This window comes from Lissotriton vulgaris, unplaced genomic scaffold, assembly GCF_964263255.1.
Source record: "Lissotriton vulgaris unplaced genomic scaffold, aLisVul1.2 SCAFFOLD_220, whole genome shotgun sequence".
Taxonomy (NCBI): Eukaryota; Metazoa; Chordata; class Amphibia; order Caudata; family Salamandridae; genus Lissotriton; species Lissotriton vulgaris.
This window is the reverse complement of record NW_028248788.1, coordinates 621,146-641,218: the sequence shown is the minus strand read 5'-3', so window position 1 is coordinate 641,218 and position 20,073 is coordinate 621,146. Positions and strand designations below refer to the sequence as shown.

At 50.3% G+C, this 20,073-nt stretch overlaps 1 protein-coding gene across 1 annotated transcript in view; it reads left to right on the top strand.

The window, feature by feature from the left end:
• The first annotated feature begins 5,346 nt into the window (after positions 1-5,346).
• The window catches only part of LOC147663818 (rho-related GTP-binding protein RhoG-like), a 35,955-nt gene continuing 21,228 nt past the window's right edge, over positions 5,347-20,073 (top strand). The window contains exon 1 of the transcript XR_015305217.1: positions 5,347-5,457. The gene's annotated coding sequence lies outside the window, so the exon portion shown is untranslated. The remainder of the gene's footprint in view (positions 5,458-20,073) is intronic.

Here is a 20,073-nt window from a genome sequence, read left to right as displayed (position 1 = left end):
GCCAGGATGGAATTCCAGTGGTGGATTGATCACGTGAAGGCGTGGAATGGTCGGGCGATCTTTGGCTCTCAACTGGACCTAGTGATAGAGTTGGATGCCAGTTGCCTGGGCTGGGGCACCATGTGTGGGTCAATCACCATGGGAGGCAGATGGACATAGGAGGAGCTGCCACTCCATATCTACTGCCTAGAGCTTCTGGCGGGCTCTTTTGCCATTCAGCCCCAGACAAGAGACAGAGTTTCATGCTGCGTACTCCAACGGATGGACAACACGACAGCGGTACAGTACATCAACCGGCGGGTGGCACCCGATCCAGAGCCCTGGCAGAGCTGGTGAAAGACTTCTGGCAGTACAGCCTCCACCGTCAGATCTCGGTGACAGCAGAGTACCTACCAAGGACCCAGAACTCGATGGCGGACTGGAACTCCAGGCCCTTCAAGGATGCCAGCGACTGGAGACTCGATTCAGTAGTTTTCCGAGCAATGACAGCGCTTTGGGGTCCTTGCCAGGTGGACCTGTTTGCATCCAGATGGAACGCCCAGTTACCCTGTTACTTCAGCTGGAGACCGGATCCAAAGGCAGAAGCATTAGATGCCTTCCTTCATGATTGGTCTGCAATTCTGGCCTACGCCTTCCCTCCCTTTCTCTTCATCCAGCGGGTGGCAGCGCAGGCCCGGCGCCAAAAAGCATTGATCATCCTGGTCACTCGTAGGCATGGTTCCCCTCTCTCCTAGAGCTGGCTTGGTACCCCCAGTACGCATTCCATCGTACGATCAGGTTCTGGTGAATCCTCTAGGCCAACGACACCCCCTGGTTCTCCAGGGCCATCTTCACCTCATGTCAGGGAGGATTTCAGTCGACACTGGCAGGACGTCAGACTGTCGCAGAAGGCTGAATTCCTTATCCAGCAGGCTTGGGCCCCAGGGACCATCAAGAAGTATAGATTGGCCTGGAGGAGATGGGTATATTGGTGTGTGGAGAAACACCTGGATCCCGTGTGCACCAGTGTTACCAATATAGTGAACTTTCTGGCAGAACTCTTTCAGGAAGGATTGGCCTATTGCACCATCAATTCCTTCAGGCCATTCTTCCGATTATTTTATTATTACTTTTTTTTTATTTTAGACTTTCTTCTACTAAAATGTTGGCATTTGTATGGATGTATGAAACACTCACGCCCACCGGCACAGACTGGCCGACGGCCATGGCTCCTGCTCTCCGTGCATGGCCACTGTTCGCAGCTGGTCTCCCGCCACCCTCGCATGGAGTAGTTTCTCAAAGTGACAGATCTTCCTGGGTGACTTCAATCTCCACTGGGGCTCTTTGTAACACTCGGCTGCCAACAAGCTTGCCACCTTTCTCTCAGCCAATGATCTTTTCCAACGCTGCTCAGAAATTACACACTGTAAGGGCTCAATCCTGGACCTTGTTATATCTAAAGCAGACCTGCTCACTATTCCTCCTCCTGTCCATGTAGACTGGTCAGACTACTTTCTCATTCCCTTCCGTTTTCACCTATCGCACGTTATAACTCTCGGCCAACCCAAAAGGGCATCTACCTAGTTCCGCAACACTAAAAATTTTGATCTTGATACTCTGTGTGACTCTGCTTTGCGATCACTTCCTAGACTAGACCCTAACGTGGATGTCGATGATCTCACCTCCCATTGCCTCTCAGTCCTAGCAGTCGAAATCGATAATGTTACTCCACTCCAAAGCAAAAGGAAAAGACCGACCCCCCTCAGCATCTTGGTTCAATAAAGCTCTCTATGATGAAAGGAAACACCTTAGAATCTTGGAGAAACAGTGGAGACAATCTCCATCCACCTCCAATCTCTCATTTACGTTCGGCAAGATCCAAATACCACAAGCACATCTGCGATGAAAGAGCATCACATTTCAGATCCCTACTCGACTCAGCCAAAAACAAACCCAAAAAACTTTTTGATCTCATCAAAAACTCAAACTGCTCTCCCCAAACCATCAAGCATGAGGATTCCTCAAAGAAAGCAGCAGAATTCACTATATTCTTTGATGAAAAGGTAAAATCACTGGTGGATCAGGTCTCCCACCCCACCCCCACTGAGGAGCGAAAATCATTAGTCACTTGGCAGAACTTTGCCGCCATCTCGGAACCAAACCTTCCAATCATTCCTCTGACCCCATCCCTAGTGTCATCGCCATTGATTTCTACACCAATACTCTCTCTTACAGGACCAGGCTAGTTAATCTCTTCCTCAGTCAAGGCTCCCTCCCTGTTGTCCTCAAAACAGGATGCGAACGACCTCAACAACTTCCGCCCCATCACCAACCTCCCTTTCTTTCTAAAATCACAGAAAAATGTGTTGTGAAACAACCTTCCCTATATATTATGGACAATAATCTCCTGTACGTGTTCCAGTCTGGCTTCATTCAAAATTTCAGCACTGAAACAGCCCGGCTGCAAGTGATTGATGAGGTGGTGCATATACTCGTTTCTGGGGAATCGTACCTTCTGATTCTTTTTGACCTCTCTGCAGCCTTTGACACTGTTAATCACAACACCCTCCTTAATACTCTTCAACAGAGGATGGGCGTGGAAGGCACAGTGCTTAACTGGTTTGCCTCATTCCTTTTGGACAGATCCCATATGATCAAGATAGCGAACAGTCTTTTGTCTCCATTGGCGGTAGGTCAAGGCGTCCCTCGAGGTTCTATCCTTACACCCACTTTGTTTAATCTTTATCTGGAACCATTAGGGAACCTCCTAAGTAAATCTGGGATCCACTACCATCTCTATGCGGATGACACTCAAATCTACCTCAAAGTGTTTTCCGCACACAATCTCTCACTACTCAACTCTACTCTCAACACTATTCACAACTGGATATTAGCTCACCAACTCATTCTCAATTCCTCCAAAACTGAATTCCTCCTCCTCTCTACCTCTCTCTAACCTTCTCCTGTTCAATCGTGGATGGATCAGCTGAACTTACTCAACAACAAACACATTATTGTCGATAGCGCTAAATCCCTAGGTGTCATACTTGACAAAAGACTTCACCTAATCTCCCACATCAACTCCATGGCCAAGAACGCATGTTACCAGCTGCGCCTTCTGGGGGGGATTCGTCGGTTCTACCCGGAGAAAGACCTTAACACCTTGGTACCATTGCTGGTTCTCTCTATACTGGATTACTGCAATTCTCTTCTGACGGGCCTACCAACATCCCACCTCTCCCCTCTCAAATCCATCCCCCATTTAGTAGCTCGGTTCATTTCAGGGTCTAAATGAAGCAACTGTGTCACTCCTATCCTGTCCTCTCTCCGATGGCTTTCCAACGAGGCAAGATCTATCTACAAAATGGCCTGCATCACACACAAAGCCTTGTACAGTCCTCCCCTCATTACCTGGCAAATAAACTGAAAATGTCAAGGAGGTTTGAGGCCCTCTCGGAATGCGGAAAAGTTTCTGCTTGAGCCCCCCTCCTTCAGAAGGGAAAAATCGATGGCGTAATCGTTCTCAGGCAATGCGGTGAGAATCTGGAACTCGCTTTTATTTATGCTTTTTAATATAGAGCAGACTTTACCCGAAGGCGTCAGAGCGCTTCACAATAGGAACAGAAAAATTACAAATGAACAAATTACAAAAGCAGACAATAAGTTACATGAGGTAAAAGTGACAATTGTGAACAAACAAAATACATGAGGTAGCAAACAGTACAATACAGGAGGAAAGAGTGACAAGTGTGCAGGTTACAAGAGAAAACAAAGTACATTTAGAGGTAATATACTGCAAAATATGCTAGACACAGAGGCACAAGAACAAACATTACGTAGGCGATGGTGGCACTTGTGCAAGTATCAAAAGCAAACAAATTGTGAGAGGTAGCAAACAGTGTGTTACAAGAGAAAAGTGGCGTGTGCTTGTTACAAAAGAGAACCAAACACAGAAACAAGGATAATACTGCAATAAATGGCATACACTCCAACCACACGAACACACTGGGAAGGCACTTCCATAGTCATGGATAATAGAGTTTTCAGTGATGGGATGTCTTCCTTCAGATACTAGAGAGGGCGTGAATTACTTAAGGAGGTGTCTTTGGAGGAGGAGAACTTTGAGGTCCGTTTTGAAGATCTGGGAAGAGGTGGTGGTCCGGAGCTGAGGCGGAAGTGAGTTCCATATTCTCACTGCGTTGCCTGAAAAGGATTGGGCCATCGATCTTTCCTTCTTGAAAGTGGGAGGTTCAACAGTAGATTTTCCGCATTACGTGAAGGTCTAGAGCCTCCAGAGAGTTTCAGCTTGTTCGTCAGGTAGCGTGGAGAGGAAAAGTGCAAGGCTTTCTGGGTGATACAGGCAGTCTTGTAGATAGCTCTATCCTTGATGGGAAGCCAGCGGAGGGTGGATAACATCGGTGTGATGTGGTCGCTTCTTTTGGCCCCATAAACGAAACGAGCTGCTGAATGGGAAACAGATCTAAGGGGGGACAAGTGGGATTTGGGGAGGCCAGTAAGAAGAGAATTGCAGTAGTCCAGTCTGGAGAGGACCAGCGATTGCACCAGGGTTTTAAGGTCCTGCTCCGGGAAAAAGTGATGAATTCCCCAAAGAAGGCGCAATTGGTATCGAGCAGACTTAGCAATGGAATTGTTGTGGGAGATTAGATTGAGCTTAGGACGGAGAGATCGTGAGTGGAGGCAACCTTGAGGTAGATTTGAGTGTCATCTGTATAGAGATGATAGTGGATCCTGGATTTACTTAGGAGATTTCCCAGTGGTTCCAAATAGAGATTGAACAATGTGGGTGCAAGTATAGAGCCTTGAGGATCACCTTGACCCACTGCCACAGGAGATGGAAGACTGCTTCCTCCTTCGCTCCGTGCCACCACCTCCATCCGGCTCTTCAAAGCGGACCTCAAATCTCTTCTCTCCCAAAGACACTTTCAGAACTAACCCCCTCATTCTCAGACCCCTCCAGGGAGTTCGCTCTTCATTGTAAATTTGTAATATCTTGCTGTTCATTCCCCACCGTTCATTGCTGTGTTTGATATTGTGTTCTTGCCGTCTCTGGTTTTACCCCACCTCTCCTGGTCTCCTGTTTATTCTTGTCCGTTCTCTCTTGTGATGTCACTGGTTCTCTTGTAGCGCTATGACACCTTCGGGTAAAGTCCGCGCGCTATAAACATTCATGAAATAGTCCTTCCTCTCTTTTTCCTGCCGCCATATTGGAATGGGTTAGACCGTCTCTGCTTCCGCCATACTTGTACGGTAGTCCGTCTTCTCTATTCACGAGCCAGCCCGGGTGAACACTAAGGAGGGACTACGGGTCTCCCAAGCGTAGTCTGACGTCAGAGGCGTCTGACAGGCCCCGGAAGTGGTGCGGCTCTAGGGGGCGGGGCCGGAAGCAGGAGCTGGGAGGGTCCGGGAAGGGCGCACCCGGAAGAGGGACGGAGCGGAGCGGAGGTCGGGAGCCGAGCGGTGAGTGCGGGGCCCTGGGCTGCGGGGCAGGTGCGGGTGGGTTGGTGGAGGGACCGGCAAGGGAAGTGTCACCCTCTTGGACGCAGAGGGGGCCCTGCCAGACTGGTGATACTGCCCTTCACCGGGAGCTCACGGGGAGGGGCTGAGGGGGCTCTGATCCTCCAGGTGACGTGCAGGGGGCCCTCTTCCTCCAGGTGACGTGCAGGGGGGCTGTGATTCTCCAGTGTGCTGTGCTCAGGTGAGGTGCAGAGTGCGCTCATTCTACAGTGTGCTCAGGTGAGGGGAGGGATGGGGGCTGTGATCCCCCCCAGGTGAGGGGCGGGGTGGCTGTGATCCCCCCCCAGGTGAGGTGCAGGGGGCTGTGATCCTCCAGGTGGGTGCAGGGGCTCTTATCCTCCAGCTGAGGTGCAGGGGGCTCTGATCCTCCATGTGAGGTGTAGGGGGGCTGTGATTCTCCATTGTGCTGTGCCCAGGTGAGGTGCAGGGGGCTCTCATTCTACAGTGTGCTCAGGTGAGGGATGGAATTGGAGGGCTGTGATCCTCAAGGTGAGGCGCAGGGGGTCTTATCCTCCATGTGAGGTGCAGGGGGCTGTGAGCTACAGGGGTTATGATCTTCCAGGTGAGCTGGTGGGGGCTCTGATCCTCCAGGTGAGGTGCAAGGGGCTGTGATTCTCCAGTGTGCTGTGCTCAGGTGAGGTGCAGGGGGCACTCATTCTACAGTGTTCTCAGGTGAGGGGTAGGGTGGCTGTAATCCTCCAGGTGAGGGGTAGGTGGCTGTGATCCTCCAGGTGAGGTGCAGGGGGTTCTGATCCTCTGGTGAGGTGCAGGGGGGTTTTGATTCTTCAGTGTGCTGTGCTCTGGTGAGGTGCAGGGGGCTCTGATCCTCCAGGCGCGGTGCAGGGAGGCAGTAATCCTCCAGGTGAGATGCAGGGGGGCTGTGCTCCTCTAGATGAGGTGCAGGGGTCTCTGATTCTCCAGGTTAGGCGCAGGGGGCTCTGATCCTCCAGGTGAGGTACAGGGGGCTCTGATCCTCCAGGTGAGGTGCAGGGTGGCTGTGATCCTCCAGGTGAGGTGCAGGGTGGCTGTGATCCTCCAGGTGAGGTGCAGGGGGGCTGTGATCCTCCAGGTGAGGTGCAGGGGACTCTGATCCTCCAGGTGAGGAGCAGGGGGGCTGTGATTCTCCAGTGTGCTGTGCTCAGGTGAGGTGCAGGGTGCTCTGATCCTCCAGGTGAAAAGCAGAGGGCTCTAATCCTCCAGGTGAGGAGCAGGTGGGCTTTGATTCTCCAGTGTGCTGTGCTCAGGTGAGGTGCAGTGGACTCTGATCCTCCGGGCGAGGTGCAGGTGCTGTGATCTTCCGGGCGAGGTGCAGGGGGCTGTGATCCTCCGGGCGAGGTGCAGGGGGCTGTGATCCTCCAGGTGAGTTGCAGAGGGCTGTGATCCTCCAGGTGAGGTGCAGGGGGTAGTGATCCTCCCGGTGAGGTGCAGGGGGTAGTGATCCTCCAGGTGAGGTGCAGGGGGGCTCTGATCCTCCAAGTGAGGCGCAGGGGGCTGTGATCCTTCAGGTGTGGTGCAGGGGGCTGTGATCCTCCAGGTGAGGTGAAGGGGGCTCTCATTCTATTGTGTGCTCAGGTGAGGGGAGGGATGGGGGACCTGTCATCCTCCAGGTGAGGTGCAGGGAGATCTGATCCTCCAGGTGAGGGGCAGGGTGGCTGTGATCCTCCAGGTGAGGTGCAGGGGGTAAACAGATAATCCATTGTGTCCGGATCAGTCATTGGCCGAGTCACTGTGACTTTATCTCGCGCTGCACACCAGGCCTTGCAATGTTCCAGTGACACCCCCTCGTTGCTCCAGGCCAGCACCGTGTGAACCCTCACCCAGCCTTGGGTCGCTCCACATATCTGGAGCCCTGAAGTCCAGCCTCCTTCTCACTCATTTTACCAGTCTTTATGCGTCATCGTCTTTCCTCTATGCTCCCACTTGGACATTGTTTTATCAATCACAAATAAAGACCAATGCTATCCTACCGGCTGCGTTAACCCTTTGTAGAACGCAGAGGGTCCGTCATGCCCGTCCTCGAGGAAGGATCCTGACTGCTCTCGCGTGAAGTTTCAAATGCCATTCTTGGAAGAAGCACTTGAACGTTAGCTTTTCCAGATTTTCACATGTAGTTGATTCTCTAATGTCTGATTTCCGTACTGTACATTACACCAAGATCACTCGGAACCATTCTTGAATTACGGCACACCTGTCTTCCTGCTTGCTTGCCACGCCCACACTACTACTGTCACTCGCCTTGGATACCGTTGCCCACTCGACCCTACCTAATATGCCTACACATTTAAGCACTGCTGCACTTTATATTATTGTTTCTTCTGCCACATTTCAATGAATCTTCATCCGTATCCTGGTGTCAGTCCTTTCCCCAGCTTGATTTAGCGTACAAAACACCTGGATTTCTTCATTTACAAGATGGCAACTGCTGCTACATACCAAGTACTTTACATCCATATTCACTCCCAATCCACCTGTAACCTGTTTATGAGCGAAGGGGGAAGGGGTGATGGCTGCGTGTCAGTCTGTCCCCCTCTGCGGTGACGGCTGCTTGTGAGTCTGTCCCCCTCTGCGGTGACGGCTGCTTGTGAGTCTGTCCCCCTCTGCGGTGACGGCTGCTTGTGAGTCTGCAAGCAGTGACGGCTCCTTGTGAGTCTGTCCCCCTCTGCGGTGACGGCTGCTTGTGAGTCTGTCCCCCTCTGCGGTGACGGCTGCGTGTGAGTCTGTCCCCCTCTACGGTGAAGGCTGCGTGTGAGTCTGTCCCCCTCTGCGGTGACGGCTGCGTGTGAGTCTGTCCCCCTCTGTGGTGAAGGCTGCGTGTGTGTCTGTCCCCCTCTGCGGTGAAGGCTGCGTGTGAGTCTGTCCCCCTCTGCGGTGAAGGCTGCGTGTGAGTCTGTCCCCCTCTGCGGTGAAGGCTGCGTGTGAGTCTGTCCCCCTCTGCGGTGAAGGCTGCGTGTGAGTCTGTCCCCCTCTGCGGTGACGGCTGCGTGTGAGTCTGTCCCCCTCTGCGGTGACGGCTGCGTGTGAGTCTGTCCCCCTCTGCGGTGACGGCTGCGTGTGAGTCTGTCCCCCTCTGCGGTGACGGCTGCGTGTGAGTCTGTCCCCCTCTGCGGTGACGGCTGCGTGTGAGTCTGTCCCCCTCTGCGGTGACGGCTGCGTGTGAGTGTGTCCAGCCTCTGCGGTGACGGCTGCTTGTGACTCTGTCCGCCTCTGTGGAGACGGCTGCGTGTGAGTCTGTCCCGCCTCTGCGTTGGCGGCTGCATGTGAGTCTGTCCACCTCTGTGGTGACGGCTGTTTGTGCGTCTGCCCGCCTCTGCTGTGACGCATGCGCCTGAGTCTGTCCCCCTCCTTCACAACAAAGCCACCTCAGCGACACATTTTCCCTTTGTTTCCCAGTACGTGCCGGCTGGCTTTAGGCCAGCACCGGTGCTTAGTGTGTTTGTGTGGGAGGGGAGCCCGTCTTACTTTGGCTGCAGGCAGTGCTTGTGGTTGCACTTACCTGTTCTGGGAAGTATTCACGTTTGGCTGAGGTTTGTGTACCTGTGTGATAGAAGTAGAAGGAGCGCAGTGTATTTTCCAGAGGTGAATCTCGCCTAGTATTGGTTTCCCTGATGCCCCAGGGTTTGATCTACTTGCTGTGAAAGGAGTGCCTGTTTCGCTATTCTAGTACAGCTTTCGGTTTTTGATGTTGATCTGTGGCATCCGCACAGACCTCAATGCTCACGGTGTTATATGTTGGACATGCTCATTGCTCACAGTAATACAGTCAAGAGCACTGACCTCGATGCTCACTGTGTCATATGATGGACATGCTCATCGCTCTCAGTGGTACAGTCAAGAGCACAGACCTCGATGCTCACGGTGTTGTATGTTGGACATGGTCATCGCTCTCAGTGATACAGTCAAGAGCACAGACCTCAATGCTCACGGTGTTGTATGTTGGACATGGTCATCGCTCTCAGTGATACAGTCAAGTCATGTCAAGTTAAGATTTGTATAGCGCACTACTCACCCAGAGGGTCTCAAGGCGCTTGAGGGAGGGGGGGTACGTTACTTATCGAATATCCAAGTTTTTAGTTGTTTTCTGAAGGAGAGGTGGTTCTGTGTAAGGCGGTGGTGGGTGGGGAGAGAATTCCAGGTCTTGGCCGCTAAGTAGGAGAAGGATCTTCCCCCCCCATGGTGGATCTTTGGATGCGTGGAATCGCGGCGAGGGCTTGATTGGACGATCGTAGTTGGCGGGTGGGGGTGTAAAAGGTCAGGCACATGTTGAGGTATTCGGGTCCTAGGTCGTAAAGGGCTTTGTGTGCGTGGGTGAGGAGACGGAACGTTATTCTCTTGTTGACGGGCAGCCAGTGGAGGTCTTTCAGGTGACCGGAAATGTGAGCTTGGCGGGGGATGTCTAGGATGAGTCAGGCTGAGGCGTTCTGGATGCGTTGGAGTTTTTTCTGTAGTTTGGCTGTGGTTCCGGCGTAAAGGGTGTTTCCTTAGTCCAGTCTGCTTGTGACCAGTGCATGGGTGACCGTCTTTCTTGTTTCGGTGGGGATCCAGCAGAAGATTTTTTTGAGCATACGTAAGATGTTGAAGCAAGATGATGAGACAGCGTTGACTTGTCTGGTCATCGAGAGGGAGGAGTCCAGGATGAAGCCCAGGTTACGTGCGTGGTCCGTTGGTTTGGGTGCGTTTCCCAGGGCCGGTGGCCACCATGAGTCGTCCCAAGCGGAGGGGGATGATCCTAAGATGAGGACTTCCGTTTTGTCCAAGTTCAGTTTTAACCGGCTGTTCTTCATCCACTCGGCCACTTCTTTCATCCCATCGTGTAGCTTGGTTTTGGCGGTGTTTGGGTCTTTGGTGAGGGAGAGGATCAGCTGGGTGTTGTCTGCGTAGGAGATGATGTTGAGGTTGTGTTGGCGCGCGATGGATGCGAGGGGGCTCATGTATACGTTGAAGAGGGTGGGACTGAGTGATGATCCGTGTGGAACGCCGCAGATGACTTCAGTGGCTTCCGATTTGAAAGGGGGGAGGCGGACTCTCTGGGTTCTTCCGGCGAGGAATGAGATGATCCAGTTCAATGCTTTTCCTTGTATTCCGACGTTGCTGAGGCGTTGTATAAGGGTGCTATGACAGACTGTGTCGAAGGCTGCGGAGAGGTCAAGTAGGATGAGGGCCGCTGTTTCTCCGTTGTCCAGTAGAGTTCGAATGTCGTCTGTTGCTGCGATGAGGGCGGTCTCGGTGCTGTGTTTGGCTCAGAAGCCGGACTGTGAAGGGTCGAGGGAGCCGTTGGATTCGAGGAAGGCGGCGAGCTGACTGTTGGCGGTTTTCTCAATGACTTTGGCAGGGAATGGGAGGAGCGAAATGGGGCGGTAGTTCATAAGTTCAGTGGGGTCTGCTGTGGGTTTCTTCAGGAGGGCGCTGAGTTCGGCATGTTTCCAGCTTTCCGGGAAGGTAGCGGAGTTGAGGGAGCAGTTGATGACATCGCGGAGATTTGGTGCGACAATGGAGTCTGCTTTGTTGAAAATGTGGTGGGGACATGGGTCGGTTGGCGATCCTGAGTGGATGGAGTTCATCAAGTGGATGGTGTCTTCCGTGGTTATTGGGTTCCAGGCGCAAAGGTTGTTGGAGGGGGGTTTTGGTTCGGAGGTGGGTGGGGTGGACTGGTCGCCAAAGCTTTTATGTATGTCAGAGATTTTGTTGTGGAAGAACGAGGCTAGAGAATCGCAGAGGTCTTGGGAGGGGGTGATGTCGTTTGAGGCTGCGGTGGGGTTGGTAAATTCTTTGACGATGTTGAATAGCTCCTTGCTGTTGTGGGTGTTGTTGTCGAATCGATCCTTGAATGCTGATTTTTTGGTGGATCGGATCAGTTGGTGGTGTTTGCGAGTGGCGTTCTTGAAGGTGGCCAGGTTGTCAGTGGTTGGGTTTTTTCTCCAGGCTTTCTCGAGGCGGCGACAGAACTTCTTGGATTTCTTAAGGTCATCCGTGAACCAGGGGGCTTTTTTGCTACCTTGCTTGATGTGATGGTTTTTCAAGGGTGCTGATTCGTCAGCGCTGTCATCCATTGTGGGAGGTTGATGGCTGCTTGGTTTAGGTCCAATGATTTGGCAGGAGGGTTTTGGTGAAAGGATGAGAAGAGCTGGTCGGTGGTAATTTTGTTCCAGTTTCTGCGGGGAATTGGTTGTGGGTCGTGGTCTTTTTGTAGTTGAAGTGAACGCAGCTGTGGTCCGTCCAATGGAGTCCTGTGGCGTGATTGAAGGAGATGTGCTTGCTGAAGGAGAAGATTGGGTCGAGCGTGTGTCCGGCATAGTGGGTGGGGGTGTCTACAAGTTGTTTGAGTCCGAGATTGACGAGGTTGTCCAGAAGGGTGGTGGTGTTGCTGTCGTTGTTCTTTTCCAGGTGGAAGTTGAGGCACTAAAGCGCTACGAGTTCAAGCAGGCACAAATGGAAATACACGCTATGTGGGCTATGCAAATATAGCGCTACGCTATTAATCAGCACTATTATAATTAAAAGCAGTGAGAGCAGAGCAAATCAGGTATTGCCAGCAATGAGCAGCAAAGCGCTACGATACCAGGACAGCAGGGAGCATGGGGAGCCGGGGTCTTATGAGGAACATGCTTATCGCTCTCAGTGATAGTCAAGAGCACAGACCTCGATGCTCGCTGTGTCTTATGATGGACATGTTCATTGCTCTCACTGATACAGTCAAGAGCACAAACCTCGATCCTCACAGTGTCGTATGTTGGACATGCTCATCGCTCTCAGTGGTACAGTCAAGAGCACAGACCTCGATGCTCACAGTGTTGTATGCTGGACATTTTCATCGCTCTTACTGATACAGTCAAGAGCACAGACCTCGATGCTCACGGTGTCATATGTTGGACATGCTCATTGCTCACAGTGATACAGTCAAGAGCACAGACCTCGATGCTCACAGTGTCGTATGCTGGAAATGGTCATTGCTCTCAGTGGTACAGACAAGAGCACAGACCTCGATCCTCACAGTGTCGTATGCTGGACATGCTCATCGCTCTCAGTGATACAGTCAAGAGCACAAACCTGAATCCTCACAGTGTCGTATGTTGGACATGCTCATCGCTCTCAGTGATACAGTCAAGAGCACAGACCTCGATCCTCACAGTGTCGTATGCTGGACATGCTCATCGCTCTCAGTGATACAGTCAAGAGCACAGACCTCGATGCTCACGGTGTCGTATGCTGGACATGGTCATTGCTCTCACTGATACAGTCAAGAGCACAGACCTCGATCCTCACAGTGTCGTGTGTTGGACATGCTCATCGCTCACAGTGATACAGTCAAGAGCACAGACCTCGATCCTCACAGTGTCGTATGTTGGACATGCTCATCTCTCTCAATGATACAGTCAAGAGCACAGACCTCGATCCTCACAGTGTCGTATGCTGGACATGCTCATCGCTCTCAGTGATACAGTCAAGAGCACAAACCTGAATCCTCACAGTGTCGTATGTTGGACATGATCATCGCTCTGTGATACAGTCAGGAGCACAGACCTCGATCCTCACAGTGTCGTATGTTGGACATGCTCATCGCTCTCAGTGATACAGTCAAGAGCACAGACCTCGATGCTCACAGTGTCGTATGTTGGACATGCTCATCGCTCTCAGTGATACAGTCAAGAGCACAGACCTCGATCCTCACAGTGTCGTATGTTGGACATGCTCATCGCTCTCAGTGATACAGGCAAGAGCACAGACCTCGATGCTCACAGTGTCGTATGTTGGACATGCTCATCGCTCTCAGTGGTACAGTCAAGAGCACAGACCTCGATCCTCACAGTGTCGTATGTTGGACATGGTCATCGCTCTCAGTGATACAGTCAAGAGCACAGACCTCGATGCTCACGGTGTCGTATGTTCACAGCACCTGGAGCTAGAGGGCTACTTAAACCCGACCAGCGGCCCCATTCATTTACCCGGGACACCGCAGCAGGAGAACAGGTCTAAGGAGCACGCAGATCGGCAATACCGTGAGTAAAACGCTGACCTACCACTATGATTTAGGTAAGCAGCAGCCTTTTCCTCCCCACAGGTTTGGCGCTAAACTCTGCCTTTCTCAACAAAATCTAGGGTCTTTTCTCCCTGCCAGGTGACCCAAGGAAGCTTTAACAGCAAACAGCAAGTGTGAGGAAAACATATTATACTTACCTGTACCTCACCCTGCACTTACCCCGCTGTTTAGCCCACCACCCACACATCAGTTTTACGCTTAAAAAACACACCACTCATGCAATTAGCATGCCCACGTTTATCTGTCGGTTCTAGGTCGTTCACACACCTTAGCAGCCGGCAATACGTTGTGTTCCTAAACTTATCATGCTAACTGACTCTACCCTGTACGTCTGTCTGTGTCATTTGTTATGTGTACAGTAAAGCAAAGGGAATCCCCCTCTAACACGTAACGCACCTTAGCGAGTGCGACACTTTTAAACAACATCACAACCACATAAAAATTAAAATATTTATTTGCACCATCACATACTCGTTGGTCCTGAGGAAAGCCAGTTGTAAAGAAAAGGCCTGGCTGAAACATGTAGACCACACAGGACAAAGGAGGTCATAATTTACTCCAGCGCGTCCGTTTGCCTTTTTAAATGCTAACAGAGGCCCAGTGATTAAAATTTATCCATTTACCCTCTGGTACTGGGACCCACTGTATAGCTCCTAACTATCACCATTCACACTCACCAACACTGCACACTCAGCAAGTATACCAGCTCCTCCGTAATCTGGAGTCGAAGCACACCCGGGACACATTCGGTGTCACTGTAGTGGGCCCGATGATGAAGCATGCCACCAACTAGGTTGGTGGGTGAGGGCTTCATGTCCAAACCAAATGGTTTTGCCCACATACGTACCCATTGAGTCTCCTTTCACAACCTAGCTAGTCCTCCTTGATGATCTACATATAACCTAGGGGATCCGGACTAGCTTATCTAGTCCTCTCTCTCTGTTTTGATTTGATGATGTATGTTGGACATGGTCATTGCTCCCAGTGGTACAGTCAGGAGCACAGTTTTTTATTTTGGTATTTTAGCAATTAATAGAAATTCTAACCAATTCAGTCTCTGCAATGTGACGCACATATTCAAATTAAACTGTTCAATTAAAATCAAACACCTTATATGTGGAACAGTGATATTTGTGTGTAGAGGGCAGAGACACGTCTCGGGATGTCAGGAGTGTTACTCTAAAATGTGAATGTTTAATGTCATTCAAAGGTAACTATATAATGTGAGTGGTATTAGAAAGTGGAGAACGCCACTAGAAGTAAGCTTATCGGTAAGTATTGGCTAATAGCAGACCTAAAAATTCTCAACTAATGGGTGATTTTATGGAGTCCAATTCCACATCCTTTGCAAGGCCTTTCTGACACCAGCAACTCTTTCTGAAATTTTTACTAACATATTATTACTTTGCCAGAAATGTAGACTACAGGATGCTACTTTCATGTGCTTGAGATGGGCATGCACAAATATGAAGGATTTCTAGGGAAGCTGTGAACAGACCAAGTGTAGGCACAAGGCAAAAGCTAACTCCAGAGTACAGGAACTCTGCGTGAATCCACTGCCTGCTATGAGAAACGAATGAGGATCTGTTCGCCTACTACTGGGTAAGCGTGGTGCAGGCATACATGTACCACATCCCTCTAAACCCACAACAATCACCTCCCGGAGAGGTCACTGGCTGAAGGGATCCAAAAGCTGCAAACCCAGCTGGCACTGGAGTGAAGATTTGCAGCAGGTACACCACTTACTATTTCCTCTGGATATCAGGTTAACTTGCGGGGTACAGAGAGTTTCTGGCAGAGGAACCTCTGGAAGCTGCCAGGAGGTAACTGCTAACTAGGTTGCCAGTTGGCTTCCTCGACAGTAAGGAGGAAACAATACTAAAATATCCCCTTACCTGCAAGACTATTTAAACATTGATGCACCAGCATTATCTTTTAGTATGCAAAAAGTGTGACGTATAAAATGAAAAGCAACTAGCAGTCAATGAGATGCAGGCATTGCCTGGTAGATCCTCCTTGTAGGAACTGTAGTTATAATTACCTGAATAGTATACCGTGTATGCTGTACTTTAGGTAGCCATTTTCTCTTTTGGAGGTTAAATGAGTCCTGTTTTTTTCAGTTAAGATTTATGCAATCTCTGCCAACCGATCAGTGCTGGATGCAGTCTGTAACTTCCCCCATTTAGTTCACCAATAAGTTTATTACAGTTTTTTAGTTTATTATCAAAATTTCCAAATCTCCTGACGGAAATGCCATTAACTCTCTTGTGAGTTATGTGTTTGTCTTCTAAAAGATAAAAAGTTGAGGGAAATATCCATGAACTATCTTTCCCCATAAGTAAGAGGTAAAGTTACAAATTGGAACAAACTGTGGTTGCAGTGGCTGAAGTCCTTCCTCTTTCTAATATTGTTCATGTGATCTCGTGACTCATAAGTCACTTGGATTTTTCTCACGAGGGCTCCTCATCAGCTGTAAGAAACCACAACTTGCCTCTGCGGAGAGCACTGTGATCTTGCAAAGGAAAAAGATGCTTGCATCAATCCATTTCTTTAAATGGAGGAGAATAACATACTGTACTCCTCCCGGTGCCGTTTTCACTCAGTTCTCAACACAGAGTCTGCCCTCCTAGCTGTGACTGAACACCTGAGAACTGCACTGGATGAGGGACGTACTTCGGCTCTGATCCTATTGGACCTCAGTGCCGCATTTGATACAGTCCCTCATCAGATTCTGAAATGGAGGCTGAAGGAGACTCGCATCGTGGGCCATGCCTTAGATTGGTTCATCTCTTTTTTTCAGACAGGTCCTTTCAGATGTCGGGCCCCCCCTTTCACATCCAGGGTGTACTCCATCAAACAGGGAGTGCTGCAGGGCTCTGCGTTAAGTGCAACGCTTTTTAACTTGTATGTTCAGCCCCTAGCGGCGGTTGCCACGAGGAGGGCGCTGACTATTGTGTCATATGCTGAAGACACACAATTACTAGTCACCCTCTCCAATGGCTGTTTGAATTATGCTGCTAAGTTTTGAAGCGGTCTTGCAGGCGCTGCAGTGTGGATGTCAGCCAACTGTCTCCAACTCAATGCCAGCAAGTCTGGGGTCTTGCTGGTAGGGAAACAGTGAGCTGTGGAGTGAACTGTGGTGGCCTACTGCCCTGGGCCCTGCACCCAGGCTCAAACAGGTGGTGAAAATCCTCGGTGTCTGGGTCGATTCACTGCTTATTTTTCAAACCCAAACTCAGAAGGGGGCAGCAGCATGCTTCGGCATTCTGCGCGGGCTTTTTCGTCCCTTGCATCCGTCAGATGATTGTCCAGGCATCAGTATTGTCGATACTGGATAATGCCAGCTCACTGTACTTGGGGGGCCAACAAGATGGACATTTCGAGACTGCAGGGAGTCTAAAATGTAGCCACCAGAATACCTCTTGGCATGCCTAGATGCTGCCACACTTCCAGTGCCATCTGCCGGTTACACTGGCTTCCAGTGGCGAGACGAGTGGAGTTCAAGTCTCTCTCTTTTGCGTTCAGGATCTTGAATTTCCCTTCCCCTGGCATACTAGCGGGCTTGCTTTCCGTCTACACCCCCACTCGTCATCTCCGCTCAGAAGGTCAACACCTGGTAATTGTCCCCTGAGTTAGGAGGGTCCGCGCCGGTGGTCGTTCCTTCTGCACATTGGTAGCCAAGCTTTGGAATGGCCTCCCTGTTCATATCCGGAGTATGGATAACTACCTGGCATTTCGGAAAGCACTGAAGACACACCTTTTTCCCTCTTTAGGTTCTCTGTAGTCCAAGTCCTTTTTTTCTGTCTCTTTGGCTCTGTAGTGCCCACTGGTCTTCTTTCTTCCTCCTGCCAGGTTTGGGCTCCTTGCTGTTAGCTGCCACTACCGCTTTCAGCGCCGGGGCGTCCCTCTGCTGGGGCAGCTGCGCGCTCCACAAGACAGCCTAACAAAACACAAAACGAATATGTGCATTTCCGTGGAGCATCTACGGTCTTTGGTGCCCGTTTTCAGGCAGATTCACAGCTGCTGCCATGGATGCGCAGTCCCCGGCTCCAAGCCACATAGTTGGATAAGTGTTTTTGGCCCAAGGCAGACCCACTTCCAGTCCTAGTCTTGCATCACCCTATAGCAGTCGTGCAGATTGGGCACACCCCAGGTGCCATCATGCACACAACACGGCTCCAAGCCTCTAGTTAAGCATCGCATCCATTTACTCTCACGAGTCCGTACTTTAGTCATATAGAAGATTGAAAGGCACTGCAACTAGACACTCATATCACTGCATTAAAACCACGAGAGCAGCAAAGATATCTTCAGACTGGACAGCCACCAAAGCTGAGAAGTGCACAGCCGAACACCACAGCAACAAAGTTCTAAAGTCCTCAAGACACACATCCATACATTTAAATAATTCTCAGCGGCAATTGATAACCAGCTAGCTGGCCACTACCCATTATAATTTGTTTCTAAACAGTACCCTGGACCTTGCTGGACACAGCCAAGATGATGTACTCTTGTATGAACCACGGCCAAATGAAAGGTCAGCTGGCCATATGGGCGCTGAACAACGCAAAACCCAGAACTTAAAATGACATCTCGATTTCGCCCCGCTGTGGGGCCGTGCAGTGGTAGAAATGCGGAGTGGAAATGCAGGAAGCGGCTAAAGTTAAATGCCCTTTGTGGTGGAGCCCCCTTCTCGAATGCTGTCTTGGGGATTTCTAATTCGTATATACTGACAGGAACGTGTTTTTCATCACATGTAATACATTTGTTTCAGTACAATGTCTAGAGATGTGGGTCTTGGAACCCACAGTCATCATAGTTTACCCTGTTTCCCTGCCAAAACGTAGCATTAATTTATTCTTTATCTCCACTTCTGAGATGGACTTAAATATCACCCCTGCTTTTTTAAAAGTTTTTATTAATTTAGAAATCAAGGCAGGCATACATACATCAAAAGTCATAGTCTGCATTTGCATCCGAATTTTAGTGTAACAAGATATGTTTACACTTACATTTGTCATATCAACAGTCCCATATCTACAACCCCGTCCTCCCGCCCCAGGACACAACAACTCTATTACAATGAGACATCATCTGTGTCAATTTCTGGCGAGTCACAGATGTTCCCCCTAAACTTATTCCATGCCCCCCATACTTTTCCCCACTTTTGAGGACAACCGCGATGTACAAAAACTGCCTTTTCCGCCTCCATCTCTTCATCCATATCCTTACTCTATTTTTGGAGCGTAGGCAGTGCGTCTGACCCCCATAACATAGCAATATTTCGCCATCATCATACCAAGCATGGCCCAATCTTGTTCTCGATTATTGAGATCATTTGGTTCCCTTGCATTTAACAAACATAGCCTCGGCTCCGGTAGGACCAAGATTTCTAGGGCCTGGGAAATAGTTTGCATTATGTTGGCCCAGTATGCCTGAACACAGAAACAGTCCCAAATGGTATGATAAAACGTGCCTTTCTCCCCACGGCTGCGCAGGCAGTATTTGTGCGTTGCCGCTCCCATTGCATGGAGTGTTGTCCTAGTGTAATATGTACGATGTAACACTTTGAGTTGGACCAGTCGAAGCCTGGATGGTATTGCCGTCTCACACGGTGAGGACAGAGCTTCCTGCCACTCCGAGTCTTCAAAGTCTCCCACCTCCCGGTACCAGGCCCGTCTCAGTCTGGATGTTGGGTCTGGCAGGTTGTTGATTAGCTTACGGTACGTCAAGGACGTCGCCCTATTTGCCATGTGTTCTGTCAGAAGTCTATCCACCAATGGGGTGGCCTCCTGTAGGAAAGTGCCCAATGGTATGGCTGCCTGGAGTGCATGTCAGATTTGGAAATATCTAAATTTCTCCATCTGGGCCATGCCGTATTGTTTGTAGATGTACAAAATCGACCACGTCCCCTTTTTCCATAGGTCCCCTACCGCAGAAAGCCCAATGTTGTCCCAGTTTTGGAATCCTTTACTTCTGCGGAGGCAGCCCAGTTGTTGGGAGTCCCAAAGTGGTCTAATTTGTATGGTTTTCCCCATACATCGCAATCGGGCTTGCGCCTAATACCAAATATGTATTGTGTGTGCGGTAGGGCCAAGCAGTCCCGGAGGCCTACGACTCCCGTATAGATTTGCCATCAGTCCCTTCTCCTCCAAGCTTTGTCTGTCTGCGTGATAAGCTGACTCGTCTTGCGAGTTGTGCAACCAATAGTTAATTATTTTAAGATGCTCCGCCCAGTAGTACAGCTGAACATTCGGTAGTGCTATCCCTCCATCGTACCAGCTGCGCACCAGTTTGTCCTGTGCAATCCGCGCCGGTTTATTCCCCCACAATAAACCGGAAACTTCCGTCGATATGGCCTTGAAGTAAGCATGTGGGACTAAGAACTGTGTGTTTTCGAGGACATAGAGAAAACGCGGAAGCGCCATCATTTTATAAAATGCCGCCCTCCCCAGAAGGGTGAGGGGGAAATTACGCCACATTAACACATCACATTTAAATCGGTCTAATTGGGGCTTCAAATT